We start from the raw sequence: 22,249 nt of genomic DNA on the forward strand, positions 1-22,249 counted from the left end.
TAGCAGAGGATGGTTTCGATCCATCGACCTCTGGGTTATGGGCCCAGCACGCTTCCGCTGCGCCACTCTGCTAATGTTAATGGGAGGTGCTAGGGAATATTTTTCAACCTTGATTCTTTCGCATTTCCCCAACACCTCCAAGTTTAATACTGTCACTTTCTCTGTCCTCTTTTCACCATTCTCTTTCTCCATCTGTTTCCTCTATGCTTTTCGCTTTCTTTCTGGCCCTTATAGTCTGTGTCATTCTCAAAATATTAATGTCACACGATCTCTAGTTTGCAGTCCTCACAAATCTTCAACCCTTTCTTTCTTCAAGAGGATGACAATCATTCCCTTTGGATCAGGAATTATGACAGGTAGGTAAGGAATAATGATGGCTAGAATGTCAGCTTTCCAGAACAAGAACTCAGCAAAGCCTTTTAAAACCTTTCAAGAGTCAGTTTCTCCCTCACCCAAAGCCCTTTCCTCTGGATTTCCTCTTGGTCCTGTCTTTCTCCTTTTTTTCTTCTTTCCCTCCTTCCAAGCTCGTACTTAGATTTATCAGGTAAAAGTGGACAATATCTCGTGTTTAGCTTAAGTTACTCCCCCTTCCTGGGTGCTACACAGATTTCTCTTGCTCTGTTGCTCTTGATTATTGGAGACTCCGAAATAAGGCTCCATTTTGCCAAATTCCCCTTCTTGCGAGGTTCAGAGCCAACTGTGACTCCTTCCCTCCACACCCCAACCTGGAGTCATCTAGCTCTTTTATTTTCAGAGGTCGAGTCATATGGCAAGTTTGTTTGAACATGGTCTCATTGCTCAGAAACTGAGAGACTTAGGAATTAAGATAGTCCCCCAGGGACTCAATAGGTCCTGAACTGAAAACGAAAGCTCCCACCAAGTGTAGGGACAAGGCCCTTTTCTGCAATGAGGATTTTGCCACCAACTATGGGACAAGCTTTCCCTGAGGCAGGCATGGTTTGTGGCAGCAAGAAGTCAAACCTCAGAAGGTGCTGACTGGTTTTCCTCCTTGAGCTGTCCTTCATCCTTTATATATTCTCTTCTGAATTTTGCTGGAGAAGGAAATGGCAACCCACTCCCGTACTCTTGCCTGGAAAAACCTATGGACGGAGAAGCCTGGTTGGCTACAGTCGATGGGGTCGCAAAGAGTCAGACACGACTGAGCGACTTCACTTCACTTCACTTCTGAATTTTGCAGATCGCTTGCCTTATCTCCATTAGATTCTCGGAGTTTCTGTTCTTTTCCTTCTTCTTTGCCACAGAAGCTTCAGACCTAGTGTTGGCAACCCAAGACAATGTCTCAGTGAGGAGGCAGGGGTCATCACTTCTATATCTGTATCCACTGCCAATATTCTCCTGTCAGCATTAACAGAATACAGTCTTCTTCTGGAAGAGGTTCGCTTGGCCTATGCACCTGTGCTTCAGTCACTTTCTCAGAAATGGAAAGGTTTAAGCCCAGACCTGAAAGCTTCAGATGTAGGAAAGCTGTAACACCATTATGGCTAGGGACTTTGCCATTGCTAGAGCCAGTTTTGCCCTGTCAAAATCTCTGCCCAAGTTCCTAATCACATGCTGATTTGCCATCCATCTGTCCCCATTAGTGAAATGTCTCTTCGTGTCTTCTATCCATGTTCTAATTGGATTGTTGAGGTTTTTAAAAAATTTGTTGTTTCCAGAATTCTTGTGCATTTGCAAGATACTGTCTTTTGTCAGGTATGTGGTGTGCAAACATTTCCTCCCAATTTGCAGCTTGTTTTTTCAACCCCTTAATAGTGTCTTAAAAAAATAATAATTTTGTTTATGTATTTGTTTTTGGCCGTGCTGGGTCTTCATTTCTGCTCCGGCTTTCTCTAGTTGCAGTGAGCCATGGGCTACCCTTTAATTGCAGTCCACAGGCTTCTTACTGTGGTGGATTCTCTTGTTGCAGAGCATGGATTCTAGAGTGCTGGACTTCAGTAGTTGCGGCATATGGGCTCAGTACTTGAGGCTCCTGGGCTCTGGAGAACAGGCTCAATAGTGGTGTGGGCTTAGTTGCTCTGCGGCATGTGGAATCTTTCTGTATCACAGGTTGAACCCATGTCTTCTGCGTTGGCAGGAAGATTCTTTACCTCTGAGACACCAGGGAAGTCCAATGGTGTCTTTTTGTGGAGTAAAATTTTAAATTTTGATGAGGTCCAGTTTTTTCCCTTTAACGATTGGGCTTTGGTATCAAGTCTAAACTACGAAGATTCTGAAGATCTCCTATGTTATTCTCTGAAAGTTTTATAGTTTTACATTTTAGTTTGTGATTTATTCTAATTTTATATATGGAATGAGGTCTAGATCAAATCAAAAAAAGGTTTTTGTTTTTGCCTATGAATGTCCAATTGCTTCTGCACCATTTGTTGAAAAGGCTCTCTCTCTCTCTCTCTTCCAGTGAATTTTTTTTTTTTTTTGTACTATTGTCAAAAAATCAATTGGGTATATTTTGTAGAGGTCAGAATATATTTTTAATGGAATGAAATAACTAAGACAATTACTAAACATTAGTTGCTAAAATTTGCTTAAAATAAAGAGTGGGTTGAATACTATACATTAAAAATAATAATATATACTCTGGACGGTTATACAAAAATTTATTTCACTGTGGAGAGAAAGTGAACAGCTAGAGCATGAATAGAAGATAGATTTTATTCATTGCATATACTCTCAATATCATTTGAACTTCATATCATGATTATTATATTTAATTATTATAAATATTAAAATTCTTAATAGGCAAGGAAAATAAACTTTGTATCAGTTGATCACTGCCTTTTGGTAGAGATAGTTTTCCAGTCAAGAATTTTGCTTTCTTTAGATAGCATATACTTCTGGCTCTTTACCCCATAAACATGCTGGAGTTGTGTGAAGCAAGCATGGAGTTATTGATCGATTTCCCTTAGACAGATAAAAATATGTGTGTTAGAAATACACAGGTTTTAGTTACATATGAGAAAAGAAATCCCTGAAAAGGTAAAAATTTCATGGAGAAGCAAGTAGGATTTTGAAAGCAGGAAACACCAAGGTGTCTCTGAAGTTCAGACTCTTCTCAGGGGAAAAGAAAATATATTAGGATTCAGGTCACACCTATTGGAAAAATGCAACAATTATGACTTGGTTTTTTCTGGCAAGGGTGGGTTAATTGCAGGATTATAAGCTGGAAAGGGTAGTAACTGCCTGCATCTTGGTTAGAGTTCCTGTTTGTGTTTGGACTTGCAACTCCAGAATTTGTCAAAAAGCATAGTATTAAGAAGTAATTAGTTCACAAGTAACTACCACGTAGTCGGCAGGATTCGAACCTGCGCGGGGAGACCCCAATGGATTTCTAGTCCATCGCCTTAACCACTCGGCCACGACTACACAATAAGGCAACATGCTATGAGAATAAATAGCCATGCTGAAGCTTAGCTTTCATAAAATTAAATCACATACCAGAAAGATTGAGTCACATATCAGAAAGTATATTGGCAGTCAATGTGACCAGTCTTTGATGTCATTTGAGTGACTATCATGCTGTTACACCATATTACCAGGGAAAACATTATCCTCAGAACTGGAATGAGACCTCATTTGATGGGTTATTGGAGTGAGATCAGTGTCTGCTCTGTCAGCCTCTGGTGGAGATTCATGAAATAGACCACAAAGTGGAACAAACTTTAATATTCCCTTCACAATTACATGTAATTAACAATGATTAAAAGAAACAAACACACTAGAACTTAAGTCCACACACAGTGAGGATAGTGATTTTCAATAAAACTTTCTTCCCTGGTATAGTAGTGAGACTTCATCATTGGGAAGACAGATGTTAGGTTCATGTCAGACAAATCTATTAAGACAGTTAGAAGGAATTTGGAGCCCACATATCTTTTCACAGTCATTTTATGTGTTCCCAAAACAACAAAATAGAGTTAACAAATTGTTCTCATTTGATGGTTGTGCAGTTATTAAGACAGAGACTCAAATTATTTTTTGCCTCAAAATCCCATGGTAAAATAAAACTTGTTCACCTTGTCACAGAGAGATTGGCCCTGACTCAAAACTAACAACTGTAGAAACCATGTCAGGGATTCATAAATACTGTTAGAGAACACAGACACAAGACTAAGAACCCTCTGCATTGAAGAGTCTCCTTTATGTTACAAAACCTATTTTCAACGAATAAACATTTTTAACTAACAAATGTTACTAAACTGTAATTAAGCAAAAAGTTGCTGAATAAATATCACCTTTGAAATATGGCTATGTGAGTCATTAACCTCAATTTTGTCAATTAGGAAGCCAAAGTTCACCCATGCCTGAAGCTATAATTTCCGTCAAACCAGTTCTTAGAGCGTCCCTTTTTCAGAGGGATAACGGGTGTGGGTTTCAGTGCACATTTGGGACACTAGAATGAAACATATGTAGGTCCAACAGAATGGAATGGAACCTTGTTCAACCAAAGGTTATTAGAACCTCTATCTCAGTTCCCTTTCAATCCTTACTCTAAGATTTTCACTGAGAAGCCCTTGATTTGTGATAGTCTCCCTTTCTTGTTGAAAAAGGAAGCATGCAAAAGGGAAACAGATGCTAGACAACTTTAGTTCTCTTAATTCTTAATGAATATTCTGAATTCTGTTTTTCCAATTTCCATTTACTGCTGTTGCCGCTTTTCATTTCAAAGTCATAGATGTCTCATAGTAGCATTTAATTTAGGATGTTCTGTTGCTTCTGAAAGACTAACAGATGTAGCAAAAGAAATACCAAAAATTCATAAAATATTTAAGGAAAATAATGGATTAACCAACCAATTACTTTTTCGAGACTCTTAAATGATGCCAAGGAAACAAAAGAGATGAAAGGATGCGCTAAAGGGATGTACTATTTAAAGGACACACAGCAGTTAGATTCATAAATGGGATTTGTTTCTACTACATTAGCTTACGTAATCTAAAGTGATGACTTAACCAGTTCATTTCTTCAAAAACACATATGCTAGCAGGCAGAATGATAAATACAGAAGTAGTTTCATATGAGACATATAAACAAAGATATATGGAAGCACTAATATTACCATTGCATTTTCTTAAACAATGTTATGGCAAAGACAGTATAAGGGGCACTGAAGAAGGGGAATGAAGGATGGAACTTGAGGGCTTTTCAAAGGAGGAGACATAGACAGGCAATCTTTAAGGATGCACAGGATTTTAGGAGGTGAAGAACCTGGGAGTGACAACACTGGATAAGCAATAATCAATTTTACATTTGAGGAATTCTATCTTGACTTTAAGGCTGCACCTTGACTTTAAGGACAGCAAGTCAGCCAATCAGAGATGAATGATTCCCATAACGGAAACAAATGTAAAAAGACATGGTGAAGGAGGCTCATGGACTTTCTGGCCTCTGCCTTCCTAGAAATAGAAACTCTGGAGGTTTGACAATGCTCCTGATGCTGAAACAGGAGCTGTTTATGATGCTGGGTAAGAGCTGTCCCCCTACCATCCTGGAAGAGGAGCTGGCAGCAGGACTCACTGGGCTTTCACAGATACTCCTGAGTAAGTTAGGAAAGAGTGCCCTGAAATAGCAAGTTTACTTACAGCAGCACTAGCTCCAAAAGCTCCAAGAAGTGCATGCCAAGAATACTTCTATGTTGAACCATAGCCTATTGCTTTCAGTGTAGACTCTCCCTTGTTTCAATCGTCTATCAACTCAGTCGTATGTTTTCACGCTCTAAATCTGTGATGTCCAATACTTTAGCCACTTCTGACATGTGACTATTGAGCACTTGGTCCTACTTGAGCTCTAAGTGAAAGATACACAGCAGACTTTGAAGATTTTGTATGAAAAAAAACAAAGTAAACTATCACACTGTCAACTTTTCAAATTTCTTACATAGTGAAATGATATTTTGAATATGTTGGGTTAATATAAAATATATTATTAAAAGAATTATGCCTTATTTACTTTTTAATATGGCTACTAGAAAATTTTAAATTAAATCAGTGGCTCAGATTTATTTCAATTGGAAATGTACTTCCTAATTTACATTCTCTGCTGCAATTGCTGTAATTCTTGTTTTTCTTACACTGTTCACCAGTTTTATTTTTATTTTATTTTCCTTATTTATAAGAAATTTCAGTGATTTAAAGCTAAAGAGAAAGGGATTTTCCTGGTGGTCCAGTGGTTAAGACTCCATACTCCCAATGCAGAACGATTGGGTTCCATCCCTGGTTGGGGAACTAAAATCCCATATGCTGCAGGGTGTAGCCAAAAAAGAAAAAAAAAAAAAATGTAATGAGAAAAGTTCTAGAATCCCAACAGCAGCATTCAGAAACCAGATTACAGGCTGATACTCCACAAAGCAAGATTCTGTGTAATGGTCAGTCCTGGTTCAGGATCTCTATTCCAGCCCCCAGAACTGGAGCTTCATTTTCCATGGGATTCCTCCAGAAAGCAGTATCTGGAAAGAGAAGAACTTCTGCTTATACTATCAACATTCTCTCTAAGGTATCTTTTTGAACAAATTTTTATTTTTAAATTCTGTACATTGATGTCATGTGGGTCACTTTCCACAACTCTAAGGTTAGGAATTGTTTCCACAGAAGGGCCTTAACATTTCATGACTTTAACATTCTAGAATTCTATTTAGTTTTTGAGAGTCAAAGCAACCTTATGCTGAATGTAAGAGATGGAGAGATGAGAAATGATGCGTTTTGCAAAGAAATATTAAGTTCATCCTCTGGAAATCCAGGTCTTAATAGCCAAAAACAAGTTATTTTCATTAAGCAGGCCCTGCTCAGCAAAGAAGACTTATCACAACTCAACATCACTGACCCTCCTGAGGTTGCAACTCGATGTTTTTTTTTTTTACTGTACTTCATTCCTCTGAACACATGCATGAAAGAGGAAAGTACCTGGCATTTAATCAATGAATGTGGAATGCGTTGGGTTTAAGAAAAATTAATAGATGCATTCTTGAGATGCACTCAAGTATGTCAACTGTGCAGATCTCCACAAGAGAGGTGAGGATCAGTCCCATTAAATTGCCAAGTGAGATAATCTAATTTTCCTAGGAATTCCTAGAAAGGCATTCAAGTGTGGTTGACATTGCTTTAACACTTCAATACATTAACTCATACATGTTAATGATCCAATGGGATTTTGCATCTGAACTCTGTGCCCAGAATGAGTCAAAACCTCATCTCACTTTTAGCTCCTCTCTCTTTACCAGTGTCCTTGACCCCAGGACAAGTTAATCTGGCATAATGTTGTCGACTTTTTTGGTTTGGCTACCAAAAGAATGGCTGAAATAATTTCTTCAGTTGTGTAGTGGCTTGCCTATTAAAATCCAGTTTGGATTCATGACCATAGCTGTGAGTTCTGGCTTTCACTTATTATGCGAGCCAAGATTTCATGGAGTTTCCTTTTGTACATGAACAAGGACATACATGACTGGAGAAGAGTCCTGATAAAGGGGAAAGGTTTCTGCGAAGTTTTTTCTTTCGGAAAGGCTGCCTTTTAAGCAGGATTTTGACTGGAGGAAAGAGGAAGGTACCATCAAAGCCTGGGCTCTTCTAGTGGGGAAAGAAAGCACCATTAGGGCTGTGGTCGAATTACTTAAAATTAATAATAAATTAGGCCCCATACTGCTGCTGGGCGAGGGGTATAATCCGTGTGCTTCCAGCGGCGGGGAGCCTTTCACCGGCAACATAAAGAGCCAGGTTGGAGAACAATCCAGCTTCTCTCTAAGGTAACAGCATTCTTCCCCAACTGGCTATGTCTCAATAGAGAACGATGTCGTAGTCGGCAGGATTCGAACCTGCGCGGGGAGACCCCAATGGATTTCTAGTCCATCGCCTTAACCACTCGGCCACGACTACTTGGACAGTAGTTAAGCTCATTGGTCTAAGTAGCTATGCTGCTGCTGCTAAGTCGCTTCAGTAGTGTCCGACTCTGTGCAGCCGCATAGACGGCAGCCCACCAGGCCCCGCTGTCCCTGGGATTCTCCAGGCAAGAACACTGGAGTGGGTTGCCATTTCCTCCTCCAATGCATGAAAGTGAAAAGTGAAAGTGAAGTCGCTCAGTCGTGTCCGACTCCTAGTGACCCCATGGACTGCAGCCTACCAGGCTCCTCCGTCCATGGGATTTTCCAGGCAAGAGTACTGGAGTGGAGAGAACTTCAATTCTCTTCAGAATGTCACATTTTCTATCAGAAACTGCATTTGTATTAAGCAGTTTCTTGCTCTTTGGCATCATTTAGCAATGGCACCCCACTCCAGTACTCTTTTGCCTGGAAAATCCCATGGACCGAGAAGCCTGGTAGGCTGCAGTCCATGGGGTCGCTAGGAGTTGCAGACGACTGAGCGACTTCACTTTCACTTTTCACTTTCATGCATTGAAGGAAATAGCAACCCACTCCAGTGTTCTTGCCTGGAGAATCCCAGGGACCGGGGAGCCTAGCGGGCTGCCGTTTCCGGGGTCGCACAGAGTCGGACACGACTGAAGCGACTTCGCAGCAGCAGCAGCAGCAGACACATAGGCTATTGTGTCAAATTGGCAGGTAACACTTCCTCCTCAAACTGCAAGGATTCCTTATTCTGATGGTTTGAAGAGAGGAGACTAATGTTTTGTTGTTTGCTTTTTTAGTGCTTCCTTCGCTGTGCAGAAGCTTTTTAATTTGATATAGTTCCACTTGTTTATTTTTGCTTTTGTTGCCTTTACTTTTATGTGATGCCAAATCCAAAAAAAACCATCACCAAGACCTATGTCTAGGAGCTTAAAATGACTTACAGACTTGAAAGTAAGATCTAAAATCATAAAACCATTGGAATGGGAGGAAATATTTGCAAATCATATAGCTGATAAGGGTTTAATATCCAAAATATAGAAAGAACTCATACAAGTGAAAGGCGAGAAAACCATCTGATTTTAAAATGGATAGAAGATCCGAATAAATCTGTCTTCCAAAGACATATATATGGCCAAGAGGTACATGAAAAGATGCTCAACATCATTAATCATCAGATGAATGCAAATCAAAACTACAATGAGATATCATCTCACATCTGTTATAATGCCTATTATCCAGAAAACAAGAAATAACAAACGTTAACAAGGATGGGGACCTCTGTGCACTGTTAGTGGGAAGATAAGTTGGTGCAGCCACTATGGAAAATGTATGGAGATTGCTCAAAAAAGTAAAAATAGAACTATCATATGATCCAGCAATTTCACTTCTGGATATTTATCTGAAGAAAATGAAATCATTAATTTGAAAAGTATATATGCACTCCTATGTTCATTGCAGCACTGTTTACAGCAGCCAAGGTATGAAAACCTCTGTCTATCAATGGATGAAGGAATAAAGAGGTTATAGTATATGTACAATGAAATATTATTCAGCCATAAAAAAGAATAAAACCTTGCCATCTATTGCAACATGGATGGACCTTGAGGGAATGATGCTAAGTGAAATAAGCCAGATAGGAAAGACAAATACCTTTTATATGGGGAATCTAAAAAAAGAAAAAAAATAACAGGTTTATAGATACAGAGAACAGATGAGTGGTTACCAAAGGTAAAGGTGGGCTAGGGCAAGTGGGAGAAATGGAGGAAGCGGATCAAAAAGGTAAATAATTAAAAAAAAATTAGGGATGTATCCATTACCATCAAACCTTTCTACAGAGGACAGGTTCTAGAGAACTTCCCAAGGACCCTGGCTCTCTCTTCACCAATCTGTTTCTTAGGGGGTTTTGTAAGGGAGCCCTCCAGGGAGATAATAGAGGGAAGATGAGTGGGTGTCACGTGTGATAAATCCATTGCAAGTTCCCTATGTGTTTTAAAACAATCTAAGATATCTATATCTTTCTCTACCTCATACCAAAGAAATCTTGGCTTCTTAATTTACTGTATTTATACTGACTTCAGGTTACAGTCAACTTACCATGCACACTGTTACAATTCCCAGCTGTTCTAGCTAACACACTAACTTCAGAATCTCCATTAAGTGTACCCATATTGATAAATTTGATTTAGTTCTACATTGTATTTCTTTTTTCCTGATCTATCACTCCCCCACACACTACTCTGGTTTTCTTTTTGATATGAATTAGCATTATATTAGAATTCTTTCAGTATGTAAAATAGAAATATATAGTGATTCCCTGAGTCCTACAGGCAGTGCAAGATGGGGGGGGGGGGGGTAGGTCTTGAAAAAAACCAATATCCTCAAGCAAGGTAACTACTTCAGTTTAGATTTTTTACCTGGTTTTTAAGCAAGGATAGGGTGCCAGATATTCACGATGATGTGATCACTGACCTAGAGCCAGACATCCTGGAATGTGAAGTCAAGTGGGCCTTAGGAAGCATCACTACAAACAAAGCTAGTGGAGGTGATGGAATTCCAGTTGAGCTATTTCAAATCCTGAAAGATGATGCTGTGAAAGTGCTGCACTCAATATGCCAGCAAATTTGGAAAACTCAGCAGTGGCCACAGGACTGGAAAAAGTCAGTTTTCATTCCAATCCCAAAGAAAGGCAATGCCAAAGAATGCTCAAACTACCGCACAATTGCATTCATCTCACATGCTAGTAAATGAATGCTCAAAATTCACCAAGCCAGACTTCAGCAATATGTGAACCGTGAACTTCCTGATGTTCAAGCTGGTTTTAGAAAAGGCAAAGGAACCAGAGATCAAATTGCCAACATCCGCTGGATCATTGAAAAAGGAAGAGAATTCCAGAAAAACATCAATTTCTGCTTTATTGACTATGCCAAAGCCTTTGACTATGTGGATCACAATAAACTGTGGAAAATTCTGAAAGAGATGGGAATACCAGACCACCTGATCTGCCTCTTGAGAAATCTGTATGCAGGTCAGGAAGCAACAGTTAGAACTGGACAGGGAACAACAGACTGATTCCAAATAGGAAAAGGAGTACGTCAAGGCTAGGTATTGTCACCCTGCTTATTTAACTTACATGCAGAGTACATCATGAGAAACGCTGGACTGGAAGAAACACAAGCTGGAATCAAGATTGCTGGGAGAAATATCAATAACCTCAGATGTGCAGATGACACCACCCTTATGGCAGAAAGTGAAGAGGAACTCAAAAGCCTCTTGATGAAAGTGAAAGTGGAGAGTGAAAAAGTTGGCTTAAAGCTCAACATTCAGCAAATGAAGATCATGGCATCCAGTCCCATCACTTCATGGCAAATAGATGGGGAGACAGTGGAAACAGTGTCAGACTTTATTTTTCTGGGCTCCAAAATCACTGCAGATGGTGACTGCAGCCATGAAATTAAAAGACGCTTACTCCTTGGAAGGAAAGTTATGACCAACCTAGATAGCATATTCAAAAGCAGAGACATTACTCTGCCAACAAACGTCTGTCTAGTCAAGGCTATGGTTTCCAGTGGTCATGTATGGATGTGAGAGTTGGACTGTGAAGAAGGCTGAGTGCCGAAGAATTGATGCTTTTGAACTGTGGTGTTGGAGAAGACTCTTGAGAGTCCCTTGGACTGCAAGGAGATCCAACCAGTCCATTCTGAAGGATATCAGCCCTGGGATTTCTTTGGAAGGAATGATGCTAAAGCTGAAACTCCAGTACTTTGGCCACCTCATGCGAAGACTTGACTCATTGGAAAAGACTCTGATGCTGGGAGGGATTGCGGGCAGGAGGAGAAGGGGACGACAGAGGATGAGATGGCTGGATGGCATCACTGACTCAATGGACGTGAGTCTGAGTGAACTCCGGGAGTTGGTGATGGACAGGGAGGCCTGGCATGCTGCGATTCATGGGGTCACAAAGAGTCGGACACGACTGAGCGACTGAACTGAACTGAGGGTGCTACTGCTGCTTCTGCTAAGTTGCTTCAGTCTTGTCTGACTCTGTGGGACACCATAGACGGCAGCCCACCAGGCTCCCCCGACTCTGGGATTCTCCAGGCAAGAACACTGGAGTGGGTTGCCATTTCCTTCTCCAATGCATGAAAGGGAAAAGTGAAAGTGAAGTCGCTCAGTTGTGTCCAACTCTTCACGATCCCATGGACTGTAACCTACCAGGGTCCGCTATCCATGGGCTTTTCCAGGCAAGAGTACTGGAGTTGGGTTACCATTTCCTTCTCCAAGGATAGACTAGTGTTTTGGAATAGAGGATAGGCTGCTTCTGCTAGCAAGAATATTTTTAGGAAGGAAGCATCACTGACCGTGGTACTTGAATTGATCCAAATACACCAAAATGTCCCCTTTCCATTCTCAGGTACCCTTCTTTCTGAAGAATAAGGAGGAGGAGAAGGGGGCGGGGGGAATACAGAGAGGAAGAGAGAAAAGAAAAAGGGGGAAAAGAGAGGCCTAGTGTTTGTGGAGTGTCGTCCTTAAGAGCACTGATATTTGTGGAGTGTCTTCCTTAAGCAAGGTACTTAGCATCGTAAGACATAGCAAAGAAGGCCTTACCTTCTTTTACATAAAGTAAAGAGATTGAGGTACAGAGTAGTTTTACATCTTGAAAATTACACAGTTAGACATTCACAGAGTTAAGAATTCAGTCCCAGAGCGTCTCCGTTTCCCATCCTACCATGCTGGTTCCACTGTGCCAACAGAAGTAGAAGGTGGTTCCCTGAGGACTCCATTGCCTATAGCAGTTGTTGACATTGTTAGGTTGTTTCTCTGTTTTTTGAAGTCAAGTTTTGGAATTGAATTAGTAAATGTTTTTATTATGGAGTCCTATATTTAAAAATAGTATTGTGGACATCCTTAGTATAGGAATCAGTGCCAACGAGGTCCTTTGTACCCATCAAATTTTCATGACTTTATAAGTAAATGAACTCAGGGAAGGTGAGAAAATGTGTACCTACAACGAAGGGTTTTGAGGCTCCAGGGATATACATCAACCAGGAAGCAGTCTCTGATAATGGTGTTCATGCAGGACTTTGCATAAACTGTATCTTTGGTAGACATGAAAATATGGCCTTTCCCTAAACTTCTAAGGAGTTAAGATTTCAAATTACAATCAGGCAGTTGGTGTCTTCATAAAAGCAGTTTATATGTTAGGCTGAAGTATCAGCAAACATAAGAACATAACAAAGAAAGAAAAAGTATGGGTAGGTAGCTTTTCCCCCTTTATTTTAGCAATTTGCTTCTCCAGATTGATCACTAACATCTATTGGTAATTGAAAATTCAGCTAAGAACAAAAAATAGATAACTAAAATGAGAATAAGAATTTCAGCTATTAACATAGAGTGAAAAATCTCCTTAGTACGCTTTATATGTTGAAACACTATGAATCAATTAAAGTGTGAGTGGATTTTCAGTATTTCAAGGGCTTTAATAATTAATCGGAGAAGGCGATGGCACCCCACTCCAGTACTCTTGCCTGGAAAATCCCATGGATGGAGGAGCCTAGTAGGCTGAAGTCCATGGGGTCGCGAAGAGTCGGACAGGACTGAGTGACTTCACTTTCACTTTTCACTTTCATGCATTGGAGAAGGAAATGGCAACCCACTCCAGTGTTCTTGCCTGGAGAATCCCAGGGACGGGGTAGCCTGGTGGGTTGCCATCTATGGTGTCGCACAGAGTCGGACACGACTGAAGCGACTTAGCAGCAGCAGCAATAATTAATAATGTGGGGAAACAGTAATTTGTGTGTATTTTATGTAATATTAATAATTAGTAAAAATTCAATTAGTTAATATAAAATTAATACAATGAGAGCATTCTTTAGCTAACATTTTCATTAGACTATGATGAGGAATAACAAGGATGTATGATTGCATCTTAATTCTTTACTTCTAGAATATTTTAAAAACAAATTAAAAAACTAGTTTTACTTTTGGCTTTGAGTATTTAAAGTTGTACTTTAAAATTCTTCCTATTTGGTATCAAGACAATTTAAAACAGAATGTATACTTTAAAATGGCCATTTTAAACTTTCACAAGGTAGAAAAACTCCAAAATGATGTACTAAAGTCTATAAAGAAAAGGCAAAATGTGAATTGCAGATTCCCTGCCAACTCTCCCTAAAAGGAAAACTGGAAAGATAAGTAAATCAAGTCAGAAAGTAAAAGTATCTAGGTTCCACCGAGATTTGAACTCAGATCGCTGGATTCAGAGTCCAGAGTGCTAACCATTACACCATGGAACCCCACAGCTAGCCAGGCTGATAGCACTCCTTCCTGATACCATATAGTTTCAGTTCTGCCATAACACGTCCTCTGAAAAGCCGAAATTTGTATCCTCATCCTTGTTTTCGTATCTGCCTCCATAGCACACACACCTTTTCTTGCGCGCACCAGAGCTCCTAGTGCAAAACTCAAGAGCAAATCGGTTTCTCGGGATAGAAGTGGTAGGTCCGTGCTTTCTCGCGCTCCTCTCTGCCTTTTCTGCAGCTCGCGGGGCGGCTCTCAGCTCGCGGGGCGGCTCTCCGCGCGACCACAGTCACCCGGGCTGCCCAGATGCAGTGACCGGCGCTCCGATACCGTGCTTGCAGAGCCGCGCTCCCTGCTGCCCTTGTCGGAGGAAAGGCGGGGCTCGCTGCATCCCGAGTGTTTGTCCCGAGTTCTCGACTTCGAACGTAAGGGACGTTCTTGGAAGTTGAATTTCGTGATACATAAATTGTGAAGGACTTTATTTGACGTGATGTGCCAACCAGTCCTGGCGCTGTGGCAGGGGCGGACTGGGGGGCGGAGAGAGTGGGATGCCAAGAGATGACTTCTGTTTCTCGGAACGCTTCCACCTCGTGGAGACCAAGGGTAAAGCACTTTGAATGTTTTCAAAACAGAGTTTTGTAACTTGGTTCTCACTGAGAAAGCTGTTGTTGTTCAGTCGTTCAGTTGTTCAGTCAGTTGTCCGACTGTTTAGCAACCCCACGGACTGCAGCACACCAGGCTTCCCTGTCCTTCACTAAACCCCTGTCCCGAAGTTCGCTCAAACTCGTGTCCATTGAGTCGGTGATGCCATCGAACCACCTCACCCTTTGTCGCCCCCTTCTCTTGCCCTCAATCTTTCCCAGCCTCAGGGTTTTTTCCAATGAGTTAGCTCTTTGCATCATGTGGCCAAAGTATTGGAGTTTCAGCTTCAGCATCAGTCCTTCCAATGAATCGTTAGGGTTGATTTCCTTCAAGATTTACTGGTTTGATCTCTTTGAGGTCCAAGGGACTCTCAAAGAGTCTTCTCCAGCACCACAGTTCCAAAGCTGTGACCTACCTCTTTCATGGACAGTGAAGTTTTCCTGATGTCAAGTAGGAGACGTGACAGGACTGTTTATTGCCTTAGAGGAAGACAACAGCAAGAGATGGAAGAATCCAGACTGTCAACCCAAAGGGTTGAGGAGAAACGTCTTTACTAAAAGTAAATAATTGTAGCTATGCGGATTTGAACCTTCCCAACAAAAGCCCCGGAGAAGTATGGGCATTCAGCCAAGACAGTTTGAGTTGCATAAAGATGTCTGAAATACGGAAGAAATACTTCCAAGTTGAAGAGGCCGCCCTGTAACTGCCCCCTCTGCCTCATGTAACATCTCCTGGAAGTAGCAGTTGTCTCTCCTCCATAACTCCAGATCCTGCCAGACATGCTTGCTGCCAGAAGGTGATTCCACCCTCTGGGTTCTGATTTCCCATTAGAGACACCCAGATTTAAGTTCTCATGAGGTCTGTTTTCTGGTTATCCCTTCCCACCACCAACTATAATGCATTTCTGAAAAGATATTTACTAACTTCACAAATGATTTAGTTTAGTCAGGTAGAGATTTCCAGAGTGGAAATCACTTTATTTTACAACTTGGTGAGCATGACTCCTTTGTCTTCTAGATATTGCTGTGGTGATGAAGTTAAATGCCATTCTTAAATAATGTAGACACTTGGGTAGATTCTTGGTCTTTTTTGTTCACTGTGTTGAGCAATAGGTGGAACTTTTAGGTCTGGTGAATTTTGGGGGGCATTTATAAGTAATTGTCACCCTTTATTTTCTTTGTTGTCTTGTCCTGGAACACTTTCAATCAGACATAGTTAGACTTCCTAGAATGAGCTTTTAATTTAGCTACCATTTTCCTATTTTCCATCTTTATTTTCTCTTCCTCTTTATGAGAAAATTTTCTAACTTTATCTTCCAACTCTTCCATCAAACTTTTTCCTATCATCACAGTTTTTAAAAATTTCAAGAGTTCTTGTTCTCTTGATGCTCTTTCAAAAATAACAGCATCTTATTATTGTCCCATAGGTGCAAAATGTTCTCTTATTTCTCTGAGAAAATTAATAATAGTTTTTTTTCCCCTTCTGTTATTTACTAGTTTCTAGTTCCATCAGACTCTTTCTTCTATTTATTTGCTTTGATACATATCTTTCCTCAGGATTCTGGTGGCCCCTTAGCAGTCCAATCCTATTTAAGAGGTAGCCTGCAAAACCTAATTGGTATTATGAACCTGATACACCAGTAGATGGACCCATTTTAGAGTGATTTTATACGACAGACCATTGCAGTCAGGATGCCTGATATGTCCTCTGTGGTTTGGTCTTTCCATGACAGTTTTCTCAGAGAGTAATTTCCTTTAATCTTTTTTCCCCCCCAATTCCTATTAGCTTTTCCAAGGATCTGAAATATCCTTTACAGATGTTAATAACTTCATAATTGGTAGCTTTCCACCTTGCAGACAGTAAGGTTTCAGCTTTATTCACTCTACTAACTCAGTTACTATTTATTGAACTCTTTTCTGCCTCCCCAAATGTTGCTGATAATTGTAATGTTCACCTCAATCCATGTTCCATCCTCCATAGTTGTCTATGGGAGTTGTCTATGGGAATAAGTTACGCAGCCAGCATCTATACCTGCATCTCGATTTGCATAACAATCTGCATAACAGTTTGCATCTCAGGGTGGCTGAGTGATTAGTCACAATAAACAGATTATGAATGCAAAAGTAACATGTACCCCTAGACTTTAAAGAAATGTGGACTTTCTCCAGCCTTACGAGATAGCAGATCCTTAAGATAGAAGAAGCCTGGGTCGCTGAATCGCCACAAGGGCAAAAATGAGCTCCCTTGTCTTTGCTGACTCAAAAGTCTACAATGGACTCTTACATGAGTAAGAACTAAATCTCAGCTGCATCAAGATACTGAAATTTGGGGAGAAACTATGTTTCTTACCATCTGTCATTTGCTTTCACGCTCTTTTCATCATTGTGGGATTACTTCTTTTTAAATTATTTTTATTGTTAACTTATTAGCATCATAAGAAAACAAAGATAAAGCCCTGGGTTTCACCACTGTAACAAACATAATCCCTTTGAAAATGACCACTTGAGCTAAATGTTTGATTACAGAGTAATATGAAAGCCTTGTATCTAGAAATTGTATTTCTCTTGTTCCAGCAATAAAATCACTATTTCTGCTTCTTCATTTTTAAAACTTGAGTAATGATGTCTGCTTCACATTAGAAAAACAAAGAAAAAAAACAACCCACAATCACACAACCAAGAAACCACACTAGCAACACTTCAGTGTATTTTCTCCCACAATTATGTAAAATATTACATTATTGAGGTCTTATAGCATATACATTTTTTATCCTACTCTTTTCATTTAACATTATATCTTGTAGTTTTTCCCTGAGCCATTCACAACTTTTTACAAAATGTTGTCTTTAATGGTTTGGTAATATTCTTCCAGGCATAACCCGAGTTATATAATCATCCCTCTCTCCATTCTTGGAAATGTTTATTTTATTGTTATAACTAAAAGTATCATATATGTCTTTGCACATAAATGATTTCCTTTAGTTCGGATTACCTCCCTAGAAGAGTTTTCTCCAAAATTAGTTTACTATATGAAAGGGAGTAACTACTGGATGGATCAGAAAGTTCATTGGAGTTTTACAGAAAAGCCTGAATGAACAGTTTGGCCAACCCCATATTTGAAGGAAGCTCTCTGGTGGAATTTGGAAGTGCTTTAAAGTGGCAAGAAGGATCTTGTTTCAAGCATAAACAGACAGGAGCAATGCTTTATAGGGCTGTCTTAACAAATTACCATTAAAGTGGGTGGCTTAAGACAGCAGTAATTTATATTTTCCCAGTTCCAGAGGCCAGAAATCTAAATTAACGGTGTGTGTAAAGTGGTTCTAGAAGGTCTGAAGGAGAATCTGTTTCATGGCTCTCTCCTAGCTTCTGGTGGTTGCTGAAAATCCCTGTAGTTCCTTGGTTTGCAACTGCATTATTTCAATCTCTGCCTCCCTCTCACGTGGTCTTTGTATTTGTGTGTCTATTTTTTATGTGTGTTTCAAATCTTCCTCTCCTTATAAGGACTGTATCATTGGATTTAGGGCCTTAATCCAGTATGACCTCATTTTAACTTGATATTCTTGGCAAAGACTATACTCAAAGTCATATTCACAGGTACCACTGTTTAGGATTTCAACATTTCTTATTGGGTGACACAGTTCAGCCCACCACAGGAAAAACTGTCTCTCTCTCTTTTTTTTTTAAAGGCTTAAAATGTATTTTAATAAGTTCATGTTGCATTATTCATTTCTCAGAAAAACTTCAAAGGTATTAGGGACAAATCAAACATGATACACCAATAAAAAATGCACAGCATAACTACCTAAGATAGGCAAAGCTAAGAGCTACCGTCTGACACTCAGCATACAGCAACCCTGTTCTCAAGATTGTACTAGGCCTATCAAGAAAGCTGTGAATGGCAACATCACAGACACAAAAGGGCCATTTCTGGGTTGTCCTTACCCAAGAAAAAGATGGAGGCAAGTTTAACACAAGATTTTTTAAAGATACACTAAATGAAAATCTCTAAGAGAAAATGTCTTCCTTGGGACATGAAAGGGTAATATATGGGACATAACAGAACCGTATGTATGTTTTCTGTGACCTCTGTGGACATGTGCCTGAATTCCCACCTGGGAATGATTGGAACAGTGGGGCCAAGGTCATTGGGGGATGTTTGGGTTTTGTGGTATATGTGGCAGGATCTCTGGGGTGAGACAGTGCACTAAGTCGTGTCCGACTCTTGCGACCCCATGGACTGTAGCCTGCCAGGCTCCTCTGTCTATGGGATTCTCCAGGCAAAAATACTGGAGTGGGTTGCCATTTCCTTCTCCAAAAACTGTCTCTTTGTCTGCCCTAAATGACAAGATATGGGAGAGCTTTAGTTATGAGAGTTTGAGGGCCTCAGCCATGAAAGGCATTCTCCCTTTGTATCTGAAAGTCTGTCTAAATCTACTTGATGGTGCTTTTGGCAAAGTACTTCAACTCTCAGAAGTCAATTGTATAGTCCTAAATTCCACATTAAAAAAAAAAAAGGAAAAAGAATCCAGTTCTACGGGGTTTCATTAAGTCTCTAAATCCACAATCCTATTATTACAGTTAGTCTGGCATTACACACATGGTCATGTGGGTTATTTTATTTTATTTGGTTTGTTTTTCTATACCGTGAATGTCCTCAAGCTGTTATATAAGCAGTTTCTCCCTAAGGCTCCTGGGCTACGGGCTTTCCTCTCAGGGAAGAAGAAAAGGAGTGAGGATTTGAAGATTTTCCCAGCATGAGGGTTGAAGATCTTCCCAGCATCTTTTTCTTCAGCTCCTGGACCTTCCCCATTCTCTCACCCCGCACTCTGGCTCAAATCAGGTTTCAAATACTTCTAAGACAGGGAAAGGTCAACGCAATAGAAGGTTATCGGAGATACTTCTGTTTTAGAGCTTAACGCTGAAAGCAAACGCGACTGACTGCACGCTTTCCGATTTCCCCAAATTTCTTCCAACCCGTTTCCAGTCCCATTGGCACTTGCAGGTGTGAGACTACTAGGGTCACCCTCAGTTCTAGGGCATAGAAAATTCGAATCCCTTGTCTCAGAATGATTCTTTGACTTCCATCTTCCTCCACTGAATTTCTACTTGCCATGGATGACTTATTTCATCCGAACGTGAGAAGTCTCGAATGGGCTTAGGAAATTCTTTGTTGCCACGCCAGTTATACACCAAAACAACTTTCACTATGCTTGGTGCCTAGTGATTAAATGGCATATCACTCGCTGTACCTTTAAACTCGTTAACAATAAAACCCTTCCAGCAGGTAGTCGTGGCCGAGTGGTTAAGGCGATGGACTTGAAATCCATTGGGGTTTCCCCGCGCAGGTTCGAATCCTGCCGACTACGGTTTTATCCGCAGAAGGAAGGTTACCGAAGACTCTCACGTCAAGGACACAATCAACTGAAACCGCTCTACAGTCACTCAAGTCAGGTCCAACAACCTGCCAACTCCAAGGAGTATAGTGTCTGAAACATTGACATCAATCTGAAATGCAGCACTAAATCTACTACTGTGTGAAGATAATATTAATCCTGATTTGAGGAAGGTGACTTACTTTTCCTTATTTACTGGCCATGTCAATTTGGGGCCTCAGCATCAAACTTAGATTCCATCCTTTTCTAGGGTGGAGGTGCTTTCACAGCTGCTATCTGTTCTAGGGAACTCAAGATTTATAAAAATTGTATATTCTCTAACAGCTACAATTTTTGAACCCTTACTACAGGCACTGAATTGGCATTACATGGATTATCTCACTTAATTATCAGTTTAACCCAATCAGGTAGATAATATTAGCACCATTTTAAAAATGAAGAAACAGGATTGACTTGCACAATAACGCACTGTAAAATGGTATCTGAACCATCAGCATCCTTTTAAAAATTTTTGGGGTATAGTTGATTTACAATGTTGTGTTAGTTTCTGCTGTACAGCAAAAGTGATTCAGTTTTATATATATATATATACATATACACACACACACACACACACACATATATATATATATACATTTATCCATTCGTTTTAAGATTCTTTTCCCATATAGGTCATTACAGAGTATGGAGTAGTTTCCTGTGCTACACAGTAGTGTATATATGTCAATCTCAATTTCCCAATTTATCCACCCCCACCCCAGCAATCTGGTAACCACAGTTCAGCGCAGTTCAGTTCAGTTCAGTTGCTCAGTCGTGTCTGACTCTTTGCAACCCCATGAATCGCAGCACGCCAGGCCTCCCTGTCCATCACCATCTCCCAGAGTTCACTCAGACTCACGTCCATCGAGTCAGTGATGCCATCCAGCCATCTCATCCTCTGTCGTCCCCTTCTCCTCCTGCCCCCAATCCCTCCCAGCATCAGAGTCTTTTCCAATGAGTCAACTCTTCGCATGAGGTGGCCAAAGTACTGGAGTTTCAGCTTTAGCATTATTCCTTCCAAAGAAATCCCAGGGCTCATCTCCTTCAGAATGGACTGGTTGGATCTCCTTGCAGTCCAAGGGACTCTCAAGAGTCTTCTCCAACACCACAGTTTAAAAGCATCAATTCTTCGGCACTCAGCTTTCTTCACAGTCCAACTCTCACATCCATACATGACCACAGGAAAAACCATAACCTTGACTAAACGGACCTTTGTTGGCAAAGTAATTGTTCCTTACATTTGTGACTCTATTTCTGTTTTTTAAATTAGTTCATTTCTACCTTTTTTAGGTCCCACATATAAGCAATATCATATATTTAATCTTACTTCACTCAGTATTGTAATCTCCATATCCATCCATGTTGCTGCAAATGGCATTGCTTATTTCTTTTTCATGACTGAGTATTCCATTGTATATATATACCACGTCTTCTTCATCCAATCCTTTGTTGATGCACATTTATGTTGCTTCCATGCCTTAGTTATTGTAAACAGTGCTGTGATGAACACTGAGGTGCATGTATCCTTTTGGATTATAGTTTTCTCTGGATATATGCCCAGGAATGGGATTGCTGGATCATATTGTAGTTTACTTTTAGTTTTTTAAGGACCCTCAAAATACTGTTCTCCATAGTGGTTGTACCAAGTTACATTCTAGTTACATTGTAGACTTTTTGATGATGGTCATTCTCACTGGTGTGAGGTGATACCTCATTGTACTTTTGATTTGCATTTTTCTGATAATTAGGATGTTGAGTATCTTTTCATGTGCTTTTTGGCCATACGTATGTCTTCTTTGAAGAAATGTCTATTTAGATCTGCTCATTTTTTGATTTTTTTTTTGTCAACTTTATTAAATGTGGTTGTAAACATTTATTTGGTTTTACAGTCAGTTCAGGAAAAAATATGAATTCAGAAACTCAGTACTTGGATTCCCATGCAGAACAAAGTGGGGAAATAAGGTCCAGGTAGGAGTAGAGAATACATGGAAAAGTAAAAAGGAGAAAAGGGTAAGGGAGGAGGAAGTCTA

General features: G+C 40.2%; 5 non-coding genes across 5 annotated transcripts; 1 reads left to right on the forward strand and 4 right to left on the reverse strand.

The window, feature by feature from the left end:
- TRNAM-CAU (transfer RNA methionine (anticodon CAU)) lies at positions 1 to 72 on the reverse strand. The gene has a single exon. It is a non-coding gene; the product is annotated as a tRNA-Met (tRNA).
- Positions 73 to 3,299: 3,227 nt separating this feature from the next.
- Positions 3,300 to 3,381, reverse strand: TRNAS-AGA (transfer RNA serine (anticodon AGA)). Its single transcript has one exon. It is a non-coding gene; the product is annotated as a tRNA-Ser (tRNA).
- Positions 3,382 to 7,798: 4,417 nt separating this feature from the next.
- TRNAS-AGA (transfer RNA serine (anticodon AGA)) lies at positions 7,799 to 7,880 on the reverse strand. The gene has a single exon. It is a non-coding gene; the product is annotated as a tRNA-Ser (tRNA).
- A 6,190-nt stretch (positions 7,881 to 14,070) lies between these two features.
- TRNAQ-CUG (transfer RNA glutamine (anticodon CUG)) lies at positions 14,071 to 14,142 on the reverse strand. The gene has a single exon. It is a non-coding gene; the product is annotated as a tRNA-Gln (tRNA).
- A 5,929-nt stretch (positions 14,143 to 20,071) lies between these two features.
- On the forward strand, positions 20,072 to 20,153 carry TRNAS-UGA (transfer RNA serine (anticodon UGA)). Its single transcript has one exon. It is a non-coding gene; the product is annotated as a tRNA-Ser (tRNA).
- The last annotated feature ends 2,096 nt before the right edge of the window (positions 20,154 to 22,249 follow it).

The sequence above is a fragment of the Bos grunniens genome, chromosome 23 (genome assembly GCF_055505025.1).
Source record: "Bos grunniens cultivar Pamir isolate PY7600 chromosome 23, Bosgru_T2T1.0, whole genome shotgun sequence".
In the NCBI taxonomy this organism is placed as follows: domain Eukaryota; kingdom Metazoa; phylum Chordata; class Mammalia; order Artiodactyla; family Bovidae; genus Bos; species Bos grunniens.